Source organism: Monodelphis domestica, chromosome 1 (assembly GCF_027887165.1).
Source record: "Monodelphis domestica isolate mMonDom1 chromosome 1, mMonDom1.pri, whole genome shotgun sequence".
Classification (NCBI taxonomy): Eukaryota; Metazoa; Chordata; class Mammalia; order Didelphimorphia; family Didelphidae; genus Monodelphis; species Monodelphis domestica.
The window spans coordinates 371710459-371730535 of NC_077227.1; positions in this window are offsets into that span (position 1 = coordinate 371710459).

The window sequence follows — 20077 nt, forward strand, 5'->3', positions numbered from 1 at the left end:
ATTTTTCATAGCCAATATTTGCTTTTATTAATGGCAAAAATCTGTAAAAAACCAAATGAATCATGAACCCTATGCCTTGGGCAATTGGAGATTATTTTGATGGAGAATTTCAGGCTTATCTTCATATCCCTCCTTTGAGGTCAAAATTCTGAAAGTGGGAATATTAAAGTTCTGATACAGTCTGTCCATGTTGTCTATCATATATCTATGTAAGTCAATCAGGACACTTGGAACCAATAGTAGTCTGAAATTGTTCTTTATTTAGAATCATCTTTGGTCTGTAGCTGAAAAGCAGAAAGCAGGAGCCTCAGCAAAGCTTTTAGCAGAGCTATTTTTATGATGTGAATTATTTAAGTGGCTTCTGAATTGGTATTCTTCCACCTTCTCTCTAAAAAAAAAGTTCCTCAAAATCAATAGCATAGAAATAGAAATGTTTCTACACATTATTAAATCCTGAACAAAAGCCTATTAATAACATCAAATACTATCAAATACTATTTTGGAAAAGGTAATGATTGTTCAATTCCATACAAAGTCTTGTTTTCTATTAGAGAAAGGATGCAGAGACATACAAAGTATCAACTCAAAAAATTGTGACCTAAATCAATTCAATATCCCCCCAAATATATTTTCTCAATTCAGTTAAGATAACAATAAATTCAATCTGGCAATCTTATGGAGATAGATGGTCATGAGCACCAATACAACCCTTCATCCTCTGACAATGGTTTTATCTCACCCATTTAGAGTGAGACGTGGGTTACTAGGTCATGCGGTAGATAGAGCACTGGGCCTGGAGTCAAGAAAAATCATCTTTCTGAGTTCAAATCTGGCCTCAGACACATACTAGTTTTGTGACTCTTACTTAACCTTATTTGCCTCAGTTTCCTCATTTGTAAAATGAGCTGGAAAAGGAAGTGGCAAACCAATCCCAGTATATCTTCCAAGAAAACCCCAAATGGAATCATGAAGAATCAGACACAAATGGACTGACTGAATGAAAACAACAAAGGGTGAGAGATAGTATTGCATAGTAGGTGATAGCTGGGAAGTCACTTTGGAGTCAGGAAGACCTAGGTTCAAGTCTTGCCTCTGTCCAACAGGATTTAAGTTCAAACAGGAATGATAAAGCTGGTCTCTTTCAATATGAGTCTGATGACTCACCATGTGTGTTTTCTCTCAGGATCAACCTAATTATGTTCAGAGAAGGGCAACACTGGAAAGTTGAAGGGATCTGAAATCTATACCTTTGGCTGGACATCTTCCCCCCTGGCCATTATTCTAGAGAGATATCATACTAGAATTATATCTATTGCTCTCCACTTTAAATATTTCTAGTCTAAGGATATAATTCTGGGTCCAGGGGGAAAATACACTTCTTTCCCAGTTACATTTATGGAGAAGGTGGCCCTTAATTTACCTAGGTAAATTAGTAGGAATTAATCATTCCTACTAAATGCAATTGGGTGGTGAAGTCTACAGAGCATTGACCTGGATTTAATAAGGCCTGAGTTCAAATTCAAACTCAGATACTCCCTAGTTGTATGACCTTAGGTCTCTTTCTCTCAGTTTTCTCATCTATAAAATGAACTAGAAAAGGAAATGGCAAACAACTATAGTTTGTTTGCCATGAAAACCCCAATGGTGTCATGAAGAGTTGGACATGACTAAACAACAACAAAACAAATGCAAATTAAACAGAAAATCACCACAAATAGTAGTTAATCAAGCAAAACAACAACAGAAATCAGAGATATTGTAGGGACTAGAACATATCAAAGAATGAAAAAGCTCTTTAGCTGGAAGCAAAATGAGATCTCAGTTCAAACCAGGTGAAGGGGGTATGCATCCAAGGAAAAGTCCTCTCTATGAAGTCTCAAAGGAGGCAAACTGAAAGTCAGGGTCATAGGTAAGAAGCAGCTATCCCTATGTATCTGCAGTATCTTCCTCTACATATGTAAGAGCACCCAATGCTTCAAATGCTTGGTGGAAGCTTGGTTACAAAGACAGAGTCATTCTCACTCACTGAAGTTTGCAAATTATTGAAATTTATTTCTTTAATTAGCAAAACATTAAGCCTGATCTTGATGACAATCTTTCTAAAAGTGATTGTTCAATCTCTTCAGAATTGTCATTATGAATATCTATTATTGTATAGTAATGTAGTAGAGCAATGCTATATAGACACATAGGGTTGTTTGTTCCTTCCCTGAATGACAGCAGGTATTTTAGTTACCCTTTTTCTGTAATATGGAGGATTCCAAGTAGTGGAACCTTCTGAGCATATCTCTGGCACTTGTGAGCTTGGACAAGTTATTTCATTTCTCTCTATCAATTCAGGACATCATCTTGTGAGTACATTAGATGGTACATTCCTTCAGAGCAAAGGTTTATTTGTATATTTATTTTTGTATATTTAGCATATCCTGACATATAATAGATGTTTAATAAATGTTTCTTGACCTGATTTGGTTTAGGATTAGTTTCCTAATTAATTTTCATAATTCTTGGTTGGACTTCCACATGTTGAGGGTCTCTTAGAACATTAAAGCAGTGAATTATGATCCCATGCAGAAGCTTCTAAATTGGTTTTCCTTACAGCAGTTTTTCTCTTTATTAGCTCATCTTCCAGTGCTACCAAAAAAGAATTTTCTAAAACAGAGACATGTACATATTTTCCCAAGAAGTCTTCCATTGCCTCTGGGATATAAAATGAAAGCGTGTGCTTCCACAATCTCTATGACATCTACCTTTTCAACCATGTTCTTCTTATTCTCATTCATATGCTATCTAGTCCCATCAAGTTGACCTACTGACTGTCCCCCAAACTCTGCTATCTTCAGTCCTTCATGTCAGACATGCACTCTCTTATCCCTGTCTTTCAAAATCCTTATTATCCTTCAAGCTTTAGTTCATGTGTTTCCTTTCCCATGAAGCCTTCCCTAACACTCCTGTCTGTTAGTATCATCTGCTTCAAATTACTTCATATCATCAGTATCTGTTACAATCCCCCAGTTAAAATTAATGTAAATTCCTTGAAAAAAAAGGACGTTTCATTTTTTTTTCTTTGTACCCCTAGCAGGGTTCCTTGAATGTACTGGGAACTTAATAAATGTTTGCTGAATTGAAATGAATAACTAAACATTAAGATTGTGTCTAAAATAAGAGTAAATTGTTTTTGAATGAAAAGCTATGGGACATTTCTATATATAAAGGACGTAATATGCACTGGGGTGTGGAAGTCAGCAGTAGATATATTTAAAACTGGAATTGCCCTTATAGATCATCTACTCCAAACTCTTCATTTTGCAGATGATAAAACTGGCACCCATAGCTGAGTGAGTGGATTGTTTCCTGGAGGAGAACATTGAAGAATAAAAGGCAGGAGAACAATATAGAATTCATATTTTAAAATAGCACTTCAACATTAATAGGTCTGATGGGGAGGGGACATTTATTTTTTAGCTTTCTAACTCTCTACAGCAAGAATGTAGTAGTTCAAGAATCTGAAGAGAAATAAGAAAAATAATTAAAAAGGAAAAAAGATTAAAAAATAACATGAAGACAGTCAGTTCTTGAAAATGTTTCTTGTACTTTTTGAGAAAGTCTAATCTTATTCAGCAATTAAAGTGGAGAATTTACAATGCATTTGCAATAACATCATTTCTTTTATATTCCTATTAGGGAATCCCAGGTCTATTCAATTCAAAGGAAGAGAAATTTCTCCCACACAAGTTGTTATTGATAATGGTTATGATCTCTAAATATGCTGAGTCAACACTTTGCTGGTTTTGAAATATATCCATGAGCCCACAACAGACATATATTCAATTCTTTATCTTTGTCATGAACAAAAAAAAAAAATCCTCACTGAGAAAAATCACACACTATACTATTTTGATGGTTATTTGAATATGAAGAATTTCCAAGACAGTTGCAGTTTTGAGTGACAATATTCCAAGATGCCAGTTCCTAACATTATTTGATCATATAATCCTTTCTAACTGTAGTCCTATCTTCCTTTTCTTTGTCAAAGCCAGTCAAACTAGGTACCCTAACATATTTTCTTCCAACTCACTTCTAAATTCTCTGATGTCTGGCTTCCAAACTCAGTGTGTTTCTTCAAAGTTACCATTGATTTCTTAATTGCCAAATCCAATGGCTTTTTTTCAGTCCCTCTGAACTTCTCTGTCATCTTTGACATCATTTTTATCCCTTTCCCATGGATACAGTTTACTGTCTAGGGTTTCTCATTCTTGTTCTCTCCTGTTTCCCCTCCTTGCTTTCTGACAGCACCTTACTTAACAGTCCTGTATGAGATGTATCCTTTCCTATATCTTCATTCATGTCATGCCAACTAACCATGGCTATCCCTTCTTCCTTTATACTATTTCATTTGGTAATGTCATAAACTCTAGGCAAAAGATATCCATATTTTTATTTATTCTCTGTCCCTCTTCTGACCTTATATCTCTAACTGTCCCTTACACATCTTAACTGGATATATTGTAGATATCTCAAACTTGCTATGATCAAAACAGAACTCATTAACTTTACCCAAAATCTTCTTCTCCATCCCTACTTTCCTATTGTTAGCAAGAGTATTATAATCTTTTAAGTCCCCCAGGCTCAAAACCCAAATGTCATACTTGAATTGTCACTAAAACCTATCCCACATATTAATCTGTTGTCAAGTCTCATTATTTCTACTTCACAATAGCAATCCCCTTCTCTTTATTTTCATAGCTACTCTCCTTGAACAAGCACACAAACCTTTCCCCCAGACTATTACAGAAACTTTTTAACTAATCTCTATACTGCATAACTCCCTACTCCAAGTCATCCTCTTCTCTCTCTCTCTCTCTCTCTCTCTCTCTCTCTCTCTCTCTCTCTCTCTCTCTCTCTCTCTCTCTCTCTCTCTCTCTCTCTCTGTCTCTCTCTGTCTCTCTCTGTCTCTGTCTCTGTCTCTTTCTCTCTGTCTCTCTGTCTCTCTCTGTCTCTGTCTCTCTCTCTCTCTCTGTCTCTCTCTCTCTCTCTGTCTCTCTCTCTCTCTCTCTCTCTCTGTCTGTCTCTCTCTCTCTCTCTCTCTCTGTCTGTCTGTCTCTCTCTCTCTCTGTCTCTCTGTCTCTCTCTCTGTCTCTCTCTCTGTCTCTGTCTCTCTCTCTCTGTCTCTCTCTCTCTCTCTCTCTCTCTCTCTCTCTCTCTCTCTCTCTCTCTCTCTCTCTCTCTCTCTCTCTCTCTCACCAGTGGTTCCCTCACACACCCACAATCAAATAAAAAGCCCTCTGTTTGGCCTTTTCATTGACTTCCATTGCTGTAATGGTCTCTCTCCTCACTGCTACCTCCTAAATTATTGGACTTCTTTCAAGTCTTAACTCAGATCTCACCTCTTATAAGACACTATTTTAACTAAGTCTCCACACTCGCCTCCTTTCCTTCTAACATAACTTTCCATTTACTATCTCTATATTTCATTGTGTATGTATATATACATATATAAACTTAGCCTCTGGGGAGGGAAAGGGGAATTAGTATCACAAATTAGTTCAGTTTCCATAGTGCACATTGCCAATTCCAAATCCCAAACACCCCTCCATTTTATGTTCCAGACACCCTGGCCTCTCAAGGCTCCCAGGTTCAAGTGGCTGGTTGTGCTGCCCTTTTTTCAATCCTCTCTTTAAGGTTAACATATCTTGAACTCTCAGGTTGGTGATGACCATCTTCAGCCCCAGAAATTAATGACAAACAGAAAAGAAACAAATCCCCCCAGGCCCATTTCTCAGAGTTAGAGTAAAAGAGAGAAGCAGGGAAAAGAAGACCCACCTGCCTCATAGCCTCCTCACTGAGTACACCAGAAGGGAGTCACCAAAAAGTCCAGCATAAAGATGGCAGAAAAAAAAAGACAATAGCTAAGACTTGCTACTTTAAAAGCCTCAGCAACAAGTCAAAGGAGATTGTCATAGCAGTGAATTAGGAGATATAGGGACTCCATGCTAGGCAAAAGGGACATGTTCATCACATGCCCAGAGACACCTAGGCTATAGATATATGTATGTTTGTATAGGTGTGCATATGCATATATTTTGTTTGCATGCTTGCTACCAATAAAATTTCAGTTCTTTGAAAGCAAGAACTATGTTCTTGCTTTTTAATTTTTTTTCAGTAGCTCCAGGCCTTAGCACAGAGCTTGGCATATAGTAAACACTTTATAAATGCTTGATGACTGAATCATTTTGGACTTGAAAAGAATTCATGATTATACTGTCTTCCATGCTATCCACTTCTTTACTTTCTCTTTGTTATATCTTTTGATTCAATAAAAGAATCAATGTGTTTGGGGTATATTTGAAGTCTTTCCATAGTCTGAAATCAGTGTGTGGATGTTCCCCTTCACCCACTGAATCAACACATATGTAAATTGATCATTTCAAAAACATTGCAAGTTGATTGGCTACCAATAATAATCACTCAATTTCTCTCGGTGTGCTCCTCCACTCATCTCTTTTATCATTTGGTATTACAAAAGCAGGACAGTCACAATGCCTTCCCCCATCCCCAGGGGAAGATCTAAAAGCATCAAAATAAAATTTTATACCACTGTTTTAGTATTATTGATAAACAGAATTTTGTCCCTTAATAAATCTATAAAATGGAACTCATGATAGCTATGTCCCTATTGATTCAGATATCATATTAGAGAAATAAAAACCTCAAATCCTATTTGAAGTACATCTCTCAATTCTGTGTGATAAATAGCATATACATACCTCTATTTGAAAAAGATGTTTACAGAATGCAAAGAAAATGAGAGAAATCCAGCTGTTGTCACTACTTGATTATTTTTCAGTAATCATGTACAGTATATAATTATCCAGAATTATGAAAAATCTACAATTTTCTATCACATGAAAAGTGGAAGGAAGTAAAAGCTAGCTCTCTAAGGCAATATGAAAATAAGATAAAAGTCTTTTAAACAATGAGCACCACAACAGACCTTGAAAGACTCCCACCAAAACCTTTGTATCCTGCCCATGAGTTTTATAAAGAGAACTAAAAACACAGAATTTATTCTATTTTTCCCTTTCATAGAGATTTTTATGTCCTTATTTGCACAGTTTTTCTTTGTGATTGTGCTGCTGGTATACACTTCTGTATGTGTTAATGTAAAAAAGAGTTCAAGGGTAGATGTCCTTCAGATAATTCAAAATACATGTTTTCCTTGCAAAAGTTCAGTTCCAAATGAATAACCTGCATTTAGTACAGAGTGACATTTAATTTAGATGTTCTGTAGTATAGATTATTGGTTCCAGAGGGTTATACCTTGGCCAGTAATGAGTGCAAAAGTGACATATGACTGATGTTATTGTTTGGAAATTATTATACTGCCAGTGAAAGTAACTATTAAGGACAATCAAATACATCCCAGAGGTATAGTGAAATCATTACTTTCTGTGGATATCTTGTGATTTATCCAAAAGCCCTTGCATTATGGAGCACCAGGGAATTCAAGAGACAGCCCACCATAATCTGTGGGGTCATGCCCTCATAGATTAAATGGAATGATGAGTTTCTGTTGTCACAGTAAGGCAGTCCTGAAGATACAGCATTGGCGGTACAAGTTAGGTTGATGAGATCAGAGCTATGAATGGATTTCCATAGTATATGAAAATGTTGGCAAAGGATTTGCTTTTTCAAATGAGATGTTGGCCTCTTGAAGACTAATTCAAAGTTAGAAATATTTGTATTTCTGTAGGGAAAAGTATTTTTAAAAGTACAAATCTTATTAATAATTCTAACTCTCCAAATGTTTTTAAGAGAGACTTCTTTTTGCCTATGCTACATTTATATCAACTTCAAGCTTGAGGATTATGAAATATTAAAATGATTTACCATAAGAACTATTCTATCTATTACACTATTGTTTCCTGAAAATAAGAGAGAGAGAGAGAGAGAGAGAGAGAGAGAGAGAGAGAGAGAGAAAACATATTATTTGCCAGACATTTTGCTAAGTGCTAGAGATTCAAACACAAGCAAGCAAGTCAATCCTTGCCCTCAAGGAGCCTGTATTGTGATTGGGAAAGATGACATATCAGGGAGCCAGAAAATGAGGAGGAGAGGCTCTAAATAAACTTGATTAAATATATTATGAATATGTGCATGATTATTAGAATTTATAGTCATTTCTCAGTAAACAGTTCTGGAAATTAGCAGTGGAGTATCAAGGTTTTATGACTTGAATTATCAAATAACTGGGTTTCTTTTTTAATTCTAAATATCTTAATTCTTCTTTAGGCCACTATGTCACTATAAGGATTACTGGCATATTTACATTTTTCCAAAAGAATGTTTCATTGTTCCTTATCCCACCACAGTGCTGAGCTTGTATTTAAATGTTTTGCTTTGTGCATTCAAGCTGTCAGACTGAAGAAATACCAATAAGTGTGTTAGGTTTAGATAATCGAAAATTCCCTTTACTCAGCTTCTTAGTCTATATTTATCTGTCTGGCTGTGAAATCTATTCCAAGAGTATTCATCTACCACCCAAATCTATTCACCAAGCATCAAGACTCATCAGTGAGATGGAATAATGCCATTTAATTAGTCTTTGATATACAGCTTAATTAGGTCTTAATAAGGGGTAGTGCATCCTAAAATCAATTATCTTGCTCTTTTTAATAAGAGCAACTAATTAGTAGGAAAAGCACCACAGTTCTCCTTTTATCCTGCAGCTTTCCATGGTGCTAAGAAGAAGGTTATGATGAAAAAAAAATCCTTAAAAATATCTAGAGGAAATTTCCTCTGACACCTAAAAAGGTCTATATGAAACAAGTTGCAGTAGGCTAAGAAACATTTTCCAGAAAATGTTGTGTGGAGCTGAATTATAATTCAGAATCTTCATTTTTTAAAAATAGTAATGTGGCATCATGTTAAGAGAAAATCATAATGATCCTACCAATAATTCGCCCTTTATCCTCTATATATGTGTATATGGGCAAACATTTACACATATATATGAATGCATATATGTCTCTGTGTATATTCATTCTCCTCATTATCTACACTGGTCAAAGAAAACACTGTGTTCACATAATCAACAATTTCATACATACCTATTAAATACCTTCTTGTGCAAGGCATTTAGAGGAACACAAAGAAAAGTGAGATGCTATAGCTGCCTACAAATAGCCTGCATTCTTGGAAATAAATCACTTGTTTCAATTTCTTAAGATTTGTAATATCCAGGAATAGTCCTTGTTGTTTAATCAGTAACATGATACCCTTCACATGTTTTCTTCTTATTTCCAATATTGCAGGTTCTTTAGTATATAGAAAAGCACACAAGGACCTATATTGTCTGATAATGATTCTCAGAAGGCTTGACCTGTAGTAGTTATTTATCAGACTCCATTGCTCTGAGAAGTTATCACGATTTTGTTTTATCATACTATAGCCAGGTCTAGGGAGAGCTGTCGTTATTATGCCCTACTGCTAATGAAAGAGAGAAGACACGTATTAGCTGTGCAGTTGTGTGAAACTCATTTTAACTCAAGCTTGCTCAAGGATGCGTCGAGGAAACTGGAAACCACTTTCATCATGCCTCTCTCTCCTCTGGGAAAGTTATCCACCTCAACAGGCAGAGAGCTTCTGTGTAATTCCTTAAGAGAGTTGACTAATAACAGCTCTCTGCTGCTAACAGCATCTTGGAAGCACATCCTCCATGGACACAGCAACAAATGATGAACCACTTTGAAGTGCCTATAATCGACCTCAAGGAGGTAGAAATCATGGACTTTTCATCGGTCCTACCACAACATGTGTAATTGGTACTTTTAAAAAAGGCAACTCAATAATGGTGATGATGATGACGATGCTATCTATATTAGGGAAAAGAAAAACCTAACTAAAATTCATCACGGACATTGTGGGACCAAAAGTACCCAGTCACACTACTCCTCTGAAAAGTATACCATCAAAGGATGAATCAGTCAAAACCCATTTATTAAACACTTAGAACATATAAAGTATTTTATTAGATCTTAGGGATATAAAAATAAAAATTAAACCATTCCTGTCTATAGGGAACTTTAATTCTATCAAGAGAGAATCTATACATATATAAGTAAGCATAAAACATTTGTGCAAAATATATACAAAATACTCACATTATTTCTGTAACTATTGTAAGTGTAATATTTGGATAGCAATTATGTGGCTGAAATCTGCAGTGGATTGCTTTAATTCTCCATTTCTTCAATAATCTTTAGGGAAAACAAATTACTTCCCAGTTAGAACTTTTTGGTTCTTTTCTAAATGATACAGGATTTAAAAGCCCCAAATTGGCATGCCAGTTAAAGGGAAATACTTTCATTTGGCTATGTCATTTTCTCAGATAAAATGAGGGTAAAACATGTTGATACTCAGAAGTTTTCTATGCTGTACACAACTTAGGCCTCTCCCTTTGTAGTTAAAAGCCAGTAATTGTATGAGGACATTATAAGACTTTTCAATAGTTAACAAAACTTTTGCTGATTTATTTAGCCACACCAAGAGAAAGGCTATATGCAAAATAGAAATGCAATGCAAAATTTGATTCAACAGAGCAAAGAAACCCTGACTTTGCTCATGGTTGTCCACCAGCCAAGCATCAGAGAGCTCCTGCAGATCTTAATAGAGATTCATGCTTGGTCAACCCAACAAGGAAGTGATGTCAACAGATTTAAGACCCCTGCAACAGCTAAGTCTCAGAGATGGTCTCAATGCTTCTAAAGAGCCGGATAAGGTAGGCTGATAATATTCTTGATAATATGGTGGATAGAAGCTCATGACATTTTTGGTAATCTTTGACAGGTCTGTTTTTGCATAGCTTCCCTTTGCCTTTAACACTACATTTATTTGCTTCTGTCTGCCCATGATAGATGTTGATTACTATATACCACTACTATTTTTAAAAACTCTAACATACCATTTTGCTTCTTTGTTTTTTACCCTCTACTGTATTAGTCATGCTTCTTTGAGGGAGGAAATAATTGTTCTAAAAGGCCAATCCTCCTCAAGAGGCCTAGTAAATGGTTTCATTCCTTTGATAGTTAATCCTGATTCAAATGTTGATCCCAATAGTTCAATTCTTGGCTTAACATCCTTGTGAGCTGTGCTGCTGATGTGAAAAGCAATGGTTCTACTGTGAAACAACTACTTCTGAGGTGCCACAGAATAGGGTAACAGATGTCTGGGCCCCATTTAAAACAAACAAAGGAGCTTTTTTTTTCAGTAGGGGATGGTTGTTGAAAGATCTGGGGAAACAGTTTTACCATCTTTACATGGAAAAAATCTCAATTGGACATGAAATATACAGATGTCAGAAGGAGCTATGAATCTTGCCTTTAAGCATATTCAAATGATTTAGGGAAAGTTTTTCTGAATTTTAAAAATTAATAGAGTCAAAGATCTAGGCTTAAAATGATCAATATACTGATATATTGACTTGTTTCCATTTATTTCATCCATATTGTGTAGTCTTACTATGTTGAATGTGCACTTGTATAACTGATTAATATTGAAGTGAATAGGCTGGAGCAGATTCTGATATTTTTGCTTTCCTGGGATAGATTCCTGCTGGGCCACATTCTCTGTCTCTTAAATCTCTATCTTTCCATGAAGGTTCAAATCAGATGATACTACTTCTTTGTAACACTTCATGATAGCCTTAAGCTAGAAATAATCTTTCCCTCCTCATATTTCTCTGACTTTGGACCTACCTTTTGCCCTTTCTCCCATACATTGATAGAAACATGATTTCCTTGGTGTGGATGGTCAGCAGTTTCATGATATTCTTTAGCTTCCTGTAGTAGCATATAAGAGAAAAGAAAGCAGTTGATCCAAGGCTCAGGCATAGCAGAGCAAAATAGGTTATACAACAAGAAAGCAAGATGTTGGACAGAAGAGAAGGATGTAGAGTTTAAACTGATTCCCCAGATAGTAAAGAAAGGGAAGGGAGGAGACTGTAGCCAGTGTGAGGATGATGGTCTGGGAAAGAGATAGATAGAGATACAGAGATTAGAGGTCACAGTGAAGGTGAGGGAAAGGGTTTCAGATAGAAAGGCAGGGGGACAACAGATTGTGCCTAGCTAAAAGAATTTCAGAAATTATAAACATGGGAAAAGAACACATATGTGTAATGACAAAATCAAGGATAAGATTATTTTTATGTATAGCTGCAGTGAGATATAGGAGTAGGTCCTTGGGAATAAATAAGTAAATCTGAATAGAATATTTGAGGAAATATTATTATATATGTTCAACATTTCCTTAGTATGAAGACAGGAGTTGGGGAGAAGAGAATGACTGTGAGCTAGACACTGAACTCCTTGAGAGAGGAAGGAGAGCATCTTTGAGAACTATGGACAACAGCTACCAGAATCTGGATTTAGTGATAAATAAGGTTTTAATAAACCTCAAAAGAGAAATGTTCAGTGACAGTGGTAGAAGGAAGCCTGGAAATCATAGTTTGGAGCAAGGAATATTCTAACTCTCCCACCATAACAATTAAATGATAGAGAACTAACCAAAACTGAGTAGGTTCAGAAGATAGAAGTCAAGACAAGCAAAATAAAAGAATATAGCATGGTCCTCCTAAATATTTTCAAGTTGTCAAATGATCCCTTCTCTAACTGGGGAACTAGAGGGAGGGAGTTAGTTAACTGAGTATTTCAATATAACAAATAAACAAATACATAATTTTAAAATAGAGTATCAGAAATACTAATGTTGAGAATAAACTTGATCTGAAGGCAAAATCTAAGGACAATAAATATATTTTTATTTTATAAGGAGAGCAATATGGGAGGAAAGACAATGATAAAAGAAAGGGTAAAACTGAGGCATGCAGTAAATAGTATGATGATCAATGGCAATAAAGAAAAGACAGATGCTTAATTCTTCTTTTGATCGTTTTCTCTGTCAAAAATAATGGTCTTTGCCCTAGAAATGACAGAATGAAAAATGTGAATAAAGATAATAATACCCAAGCTAATTAATAAAAAAAAATAGCTGTAGCTGATTAATTCAAGGCCCCTAGCCCTCATGATCTGTATCTTTGAGTATTAAAAGACCATTGGTTGTGATTGCTGAGTAACTTTCAAGGATATTTGAAAGACTATGGAGTATCAAAACATTGGAAAGTGGCAAATGATTTCCAAATTGTCAAAAATAGAAAGGTAGGGATGGGGTGGAGACAGAGAATAATAGTATAGGGAGCTTGACTTTGATTACTAGGGAAATTCTAGAATAGATCATTAAATGATTAGTGAACATCTAAAAAAGAAAGTAGTGATTAATGAGTCAGCATGACTTCATCAAAAGCAAATCATGCCAAACCAGTCTTACAGTCTTTATTGACAACATTCCTAAATTGATAAAATTGGTTGAATGCCCTGATTCAAAGAATGGTTACATTATGATTCAATATCAACTTTGTAAGGAGTCTCAAATGGGTTGTACCAGGGATCTATGATTGGCTCTGTCAAACAATTATCCAAAAAGCTAGTATTAATTACTTTCTGTATGCCAAGTACCTACATTACACTAGGGATAGGAAGAAAAGTAAGAAGAAAATGAAACAAGCAAAAATAGTTCCTCCCCTCACAGAAAGAAATACGAAAATAATTTGATATCCACAAATATATACAGAGTAGATAGAAGGTCATTAGAAACATATATAGCCCTCATCTCTCTCATTCTATATCCACAACTGTCACTAGACATTGGAGTCTGAATGGATTGTTTGAATGAATCCAAATAATAGTCATTTATGATTCAATGTCATCTTGGAAGGATATCTCCAGTGGAATGGTCCAAGAATCTGTGTTTGAACTATCTCAACCTCAACATTTCCAAAGTTAAACTCTATCTTTTGCCCTAGATCCTACCTTCTTATAACTTCTCTATTTCTTTTGAGGTACCTTCCTTCTTCCTGTTATCCAGATTCACAACAGAGAAGTTGTCTATACCTTTTCACTTTCGGTTATCATTTTTCCCCAAGATTGAATCCATTCTCAATTCATGTCAGTTTTATCCTCTCCTAAAATCTCACTTCTACTCCCTTCTCTATAGTAATATCACAAGTTTCCTGGAATGTGCCTCATCACCCTATACCAGGATTATAATAATAATATGATGATAATGAATCTAATTTATTTTCTTCAATCCATCCTCCACAAAGCTGCCAGTACTCATCAAGAAGAGGACTAACCATGTCATTTTCCTAGTAAAGAAACTTTAATGGCTGGCTCTTTCTCTACCATAAAATTCGAATGGAATTTAAAGCCCTTCTCAATCTGGTTCCATTTTCTTTCCAGTTGATTAATCAATCAGTTCCCCCTTCATACATCTTATTTTTCAATCAGTCCAACCTTCTGTCTATTCTTTATAGATGGCATACCATTTCTACCATTTATATTTTCAAATCCTGTCTCTCATAAATGGAATGCTGTCTATCCACCCCTCCATTTCTTGTGGCAGGTAGATGGCACAATAGATAGGGTTCTGTGCCTGAAATCAGGGAGCCCTGATTCAAACCTAGCCTTAGACATTTACTAATTGTGTGACCCTATGCAAATAATTTAACCTCTGCCTGCCTAAGTTTCATCAACTATAAAATTGGAATCATCATAAAGCCTATATTACAGAGTTACTATGAGGATCAAATGAAATAACATTTTAAAGGACTAAGCATATTGTCTAGCACACAGTGCTTATTTGCTTCTTTCCTTCTTTGAAATCCTTAGTTTCCTTCAAAGTTCAGCTCCAATGCTACCCCTTGAAGAGGTCTTTCCTGATTTCCTAGTTGTAAATCATCCAGCATAATCATTTTTATTACTTCATATATATATTCCATATAGAATAACCATGAATATTGAATCAAAGATTCTGTTGTCAATAGAACATAAGCTCTTTGAGGGCAAGAATTATCTCCTATTGTATTAATATCTCCAATAATTAGCCTAGTGTTTGGAACAATAATATGTCCTTAATTAACATTCTTTGATTGATTGACCAAGTAATGGGAACATCAATTGTCTAGATATTGCTATAGCATTGTTCTTTAACAAAAGGAAAGGAACTAAGAATTTCTGGACTTCCTTTAATGATGATTTCTCTCATTCAAAAATGGGGGGGATGAGCAAAGGAAATTTTTTTCTGGACTTGATTCTCACCCATAAGTGTTAAAAGGAATGGAAAAAATGGAAATCTTTAGAGAAAGTGATTATTCCCCCTTAGCATTAGTGATAGAGAAGAAGAGCAACAGATAGTCAGATATGTACCCAAGGTTTTGGAAAAATGGATTTCAAAATGTTTAGAAAAAGAATGGATGCAATCGCTCCCCCTTAAAATTCTATAGGGTAAGGCAATGTGAAGGGTATGAGAAGGTCTCAAGAACACATTTTTAGAAAACTAAAGATTTAAAAATTCTGAAGCAGAGGGGGAAAAAAACATGTAAATGGATGCGCTTAGGTCCAGAATATTTATCAACAATGTTTTTTAGAATGTGCTGAAAAAATGCAAGTAAATATGAAAACAAAAGATTAATATGGTCCATAATAAGAGTAAAGGAATGAAGGAGCTCATAGGCATTGTTAAAGAAGGCTGAGATCCAAGTAAGTTTTTTTTTTGCTAAATTTGTAGGAAACTATTATAGGAAAGAAGGGTTGGCACTATTGCTTAATTTGGATGGGAGAATAATACCACAGGAGAAATAAAAGCAGCAAAACTGAATTCTTGCATTTGCTTTTATTTTCTCTGCTAAGGACAATGACTTTTAGACTAGAAAGAATAGGAAAACAAGGCCAATAGGTCATCAGTTCCTAAGATATCTTGATTAAAATGAAGAGAAGCAACTAGTTGATATTGATAAATTTCAGTCAGTTGGTCTGGCTGGCCAATTGCATTTCTGGGTACTGAAAGATCTGAATAACTTGATTATTCATCAATTGCCAGGAATTTTTTTTAATTGACTAAAAAGAGGGTAACAAAGGGTTGGAGAAAGCCAAATGCTGTTTCGGTCTTTTAGAAAAGATAATTCTGTCTAAAAATGATAGGTTGGTGAGCCCTGAATTTCAATCCTGGCAGGCTTCTGGAACATGTTGAGGGGTTTCTAGAGAGCATAAAGAATATGCAATAATGTTCACAAAAAGTCAAGAGAAATTAACCTTACTTTATTTTTGTATACAGTTACTAAGCTGGTCAATTATGGGGACCAGTGGGGGCAATGCTATTAACATAATTGATCTATATTTCCTTAAGATATTTCATTAAATCTCACCTGGGAAAAAAGAAATATGTGTATTATATTATAATAAATTAAATTGACTCAGAACTGATAGATTGGCTCAATCTAAATAAGAGTAGATCTCCATTGGAGTACCTAGAGATCTGTACTTGACCTAGAATAGTTCAACTTCTTTTTTCTTTGACTTGGAAAAAGGAAAAGGTGTTATATATAACAGGTCTTTATATGATGTAAATATAGGAGGTGATAGCTGACACACTATTACAGTTAGGATTCAAAAAGTCTCCAATTTTAAACTTTTTCTTTAACATACAAATTAAATGTAATAACAAATTTCCACATAAGTTTTCTGAAGATATGTGGTCCAAATTGTCTCTCTCCCTCCTTCCCTTCCCCCTCTCAGAGCTGGCAAGCATTTCAGTCTGGGTTGTACATGTATTATCACGCAAAACATATTTATATATTATTTATTTTTGTAAGTAAATAATCTTATTAAAACCAAATCCCCAAAACATATACCCAAATAAACATGTGATAAATAATACCCTTTCATCTTCATTCCTGCTTCAACAGGTCTTTCTCTGGAGGTGGATGGCATTCTTTTTCATAAGTCCCTCAAAACTGTTCTGGATCATTGTATTGCTGTTAGTAGCTAAGTCTATCACATTTGATCATTCCACAATATTGCTGTTACTGTGTACAATGCTTTTCTAGTTCTGTTTATTTCACTCTACCTCAGTTCATGTAATTCTTTCCAACTCTTTCTGAAATCATCCTGTTCATCATTCCTTATAGTACAATAATATTCCATCACCATCATATACAACAACTTGTTCAGTCATTCCCCAAATGAAGGACATCCCTTTAGTTTCCAGTTCTTTGCAATTACAAAAATAACAGCTATAATAGTTTGTACAAACAAATCCCTTCCCATTTTTTATCTCTTTGGGATACAGAATTAGTAGTGGTATAGCTGAATCAAAGGGTATACCTTGTTTTATAGTCCTTTAGGCATAATTCCAAATTGTCCTCCAGAACGGTTGGATCAGTTTACAACTCTATCAGCAATGGATTAGTGTTCCAATTTCCATATCCCCTCCAACATTTACATTTTCCTTTACTGCCATATTGGAAATCTGATAGGTGTGTGTTATTTTAACTTACATTTCTATAAACTAGAGTGATTTAGAACATTTATATGATTATTGAAAGTTTTTGATTTCTTTATCTGAAAACTGTTCATATTCTTTGGCATTTTTCAATGGGAGAATGACTGGGATTCTTATGAATTTGATTTAGTTCTTTACATATTTGAGAAATGAGATCATTATTAGAGAAATCTGTTATGAAAAGTCTTCCGTAATTTGTTGTTTCCCATCTAATCTTGGTTGCATTGGTTTAGTTTGTTCAAAATGCTTTAAATTTAATTAATCAAAACTATTCATTTTACATCTTTTAATGTTCTCCGTTTCTTGTTTGGTCATAAAATCTTCCTTTCTCATGTCCCTCAGTTATTGTGGTATATGATGGTGATGGAATACTGTTGTGTTATAAGGAATGATTAACAGGACTCCTTCAAAAAGCTGGAAGACTTACGTGAACTGATGCAGAGTGAAAAAAGTAGAACAATGAGGATATTATACACAGTATCTGAAATATTTTAGAATGATCAAATGTGATCCTTGGCTACTAATAGCAATATAATGATCCAGGATAATTCTGAGGACTTATAAAAAGAATACTATCCACCTCCAGAGAAAGAACTGTTGGAGTAGAAATACAGATGAAAGCATCATTTATTACTTGTTTATTTGTTTATATGTTTTGGAGTTTTGGTTTTATAAGATTATTCACTTACAAAAATAAATAATATGGAAATATGTTTTGTGGTAATACATATATAACCCAGATTGAATTACTTATCAATTTCAGAGGGGGGAGAGAATAAAGAGGTAGATAATATGAATCATAACTTTGAAAAAATTATGTGGAAGTTTGTTATTAAAATACATTTTAAAAAATAATGAAATCATCTATTCTCCCTAGATCTGACAAGTGTAAAATATTCTGTTTCCTTAATTTACTTATAATATCACTCTTTATATCTAATTCATATGCCCGTTTTGATCTTAACTTGATATAGGGTGCGAGATATTGATCTAAACCTAATTTTTCTATACTGTTATTCAATTTTCCCAGCAGTTTTTGTCAAATAGTGAGTTCTTATCCCAAATGCCAGGATCTCTGAGTTTATCAAACACTAGATTGCTGAGGTCATTTACCATAATCTATTCCATTGATACACCTTTTTAAGATGACATCTTCAAAAGATTACTGTTTTCTATCCTTCCTGGCATATTTTAGGAAGGACATTACACAAGATAGTCTGTCAAAAAACCATAAAAAGCATCTAATTAGGCTGTGGAAACTGTGATAAATGTTAAGATTTCAAGAAAAGCAAAAACATTGTCCTTGCCCTCAGAGAGCTCACATTTTCATAAAGGAAACAACATGTAAACCACTGTGATATAGAGTGTAAAAAAGTGGTCATCTTAGAAGAAAGGTATTAGGATTGGGGATTAAAAGAGTGTTATGGGAACAAAAAAGCCTCCTTGTAGAAGACTTGAATTCATCACTGAGGGAGTCAAGGAACTCAGGAAGTAAAGAAGAGATAGGAGAGCATTCCAGGAATAGGAAACACACAGTAAAAAGAAGTCTGGGAGATATACTATTGTATGCAAAAAAAAAAGTAAAAAAAATAATATAACTGAATCTTAGGATGTGTAAAAGACTAAATTTTTAAAATTCTGGAAAGATAAGAAGCCAGTCTTTGAAAGGCTTTTACAGCTAAATAGAAGAGTGATTTCTCTTTCTATATTTCTAAATACAGACAGACAAACAGACAGACAGACAGATAGATAGATAGATAGATAGATAGATAGATAGATAGATGGATAGATTTACTCCTAGAGGTAATACTTAGGCACTGAAGTTTATTGAGTAAGAGAGTGACATGGTCAGACTATTTTTAGCAAGATTACTTTAGCAGCTAAGTAAAGAAACTTGTGTTAGGGAGCCCATCCAGCAAAATATTTCTATAATCCAGATGTAAGGTGAAAAGTGCCTACATTATAGTGGAAACTGTGTGAGTGGAAAGAAAGTGACTTTGTGAGATTAGATTTGGCAACAGATTGGATGTAAAAGATGAGAGAGTGAGGATTTGAGTATGAGCCCTAGGGTGGCAACCTAAATAAGAGAATTTTGGTACTATGGACAGTATTAGGGAAACTAAAAAGGGTAGAGATGAAGAGTATTAATGAAGATTTCTCTTTTGGATATGTTAAACTTAAGATGTCTACTTGACATACAATTTGAGATGGCCAGTGGGATGCCAGAGATGTGAGGCTAAGATTGGAAAACAGAGATAAATAAACAGATATGGGAATCATTTGCACATATAACAATTGAATCCATGAGATCTATTAAGCTCACTGAGTGATAAAGAATAGAAGAGGAAAGGAACCAAGAAAGAGCCTTAAATAAAACTCCTGATTAGTTCCCTGCATGAAGATCCAGGAAAGGAGTCTAAGAAAAAGTGCTCAGACAGGTGGGAAGAGAAAGAAGAGTGAGATGTTGAAGACCTAAGAAGGCAAGACTATCAAGGAGAAGAGAGAAATCAATAGTGTCAAAGTTCTGATAGAGGTCAAGAATGACTTTAGTGATTGAGAAAAGGCTGTCAATTAAAAGATTAGTGGTAACTTTAGAAAGAATAGTTTCAGTTAAGTGCTAAAA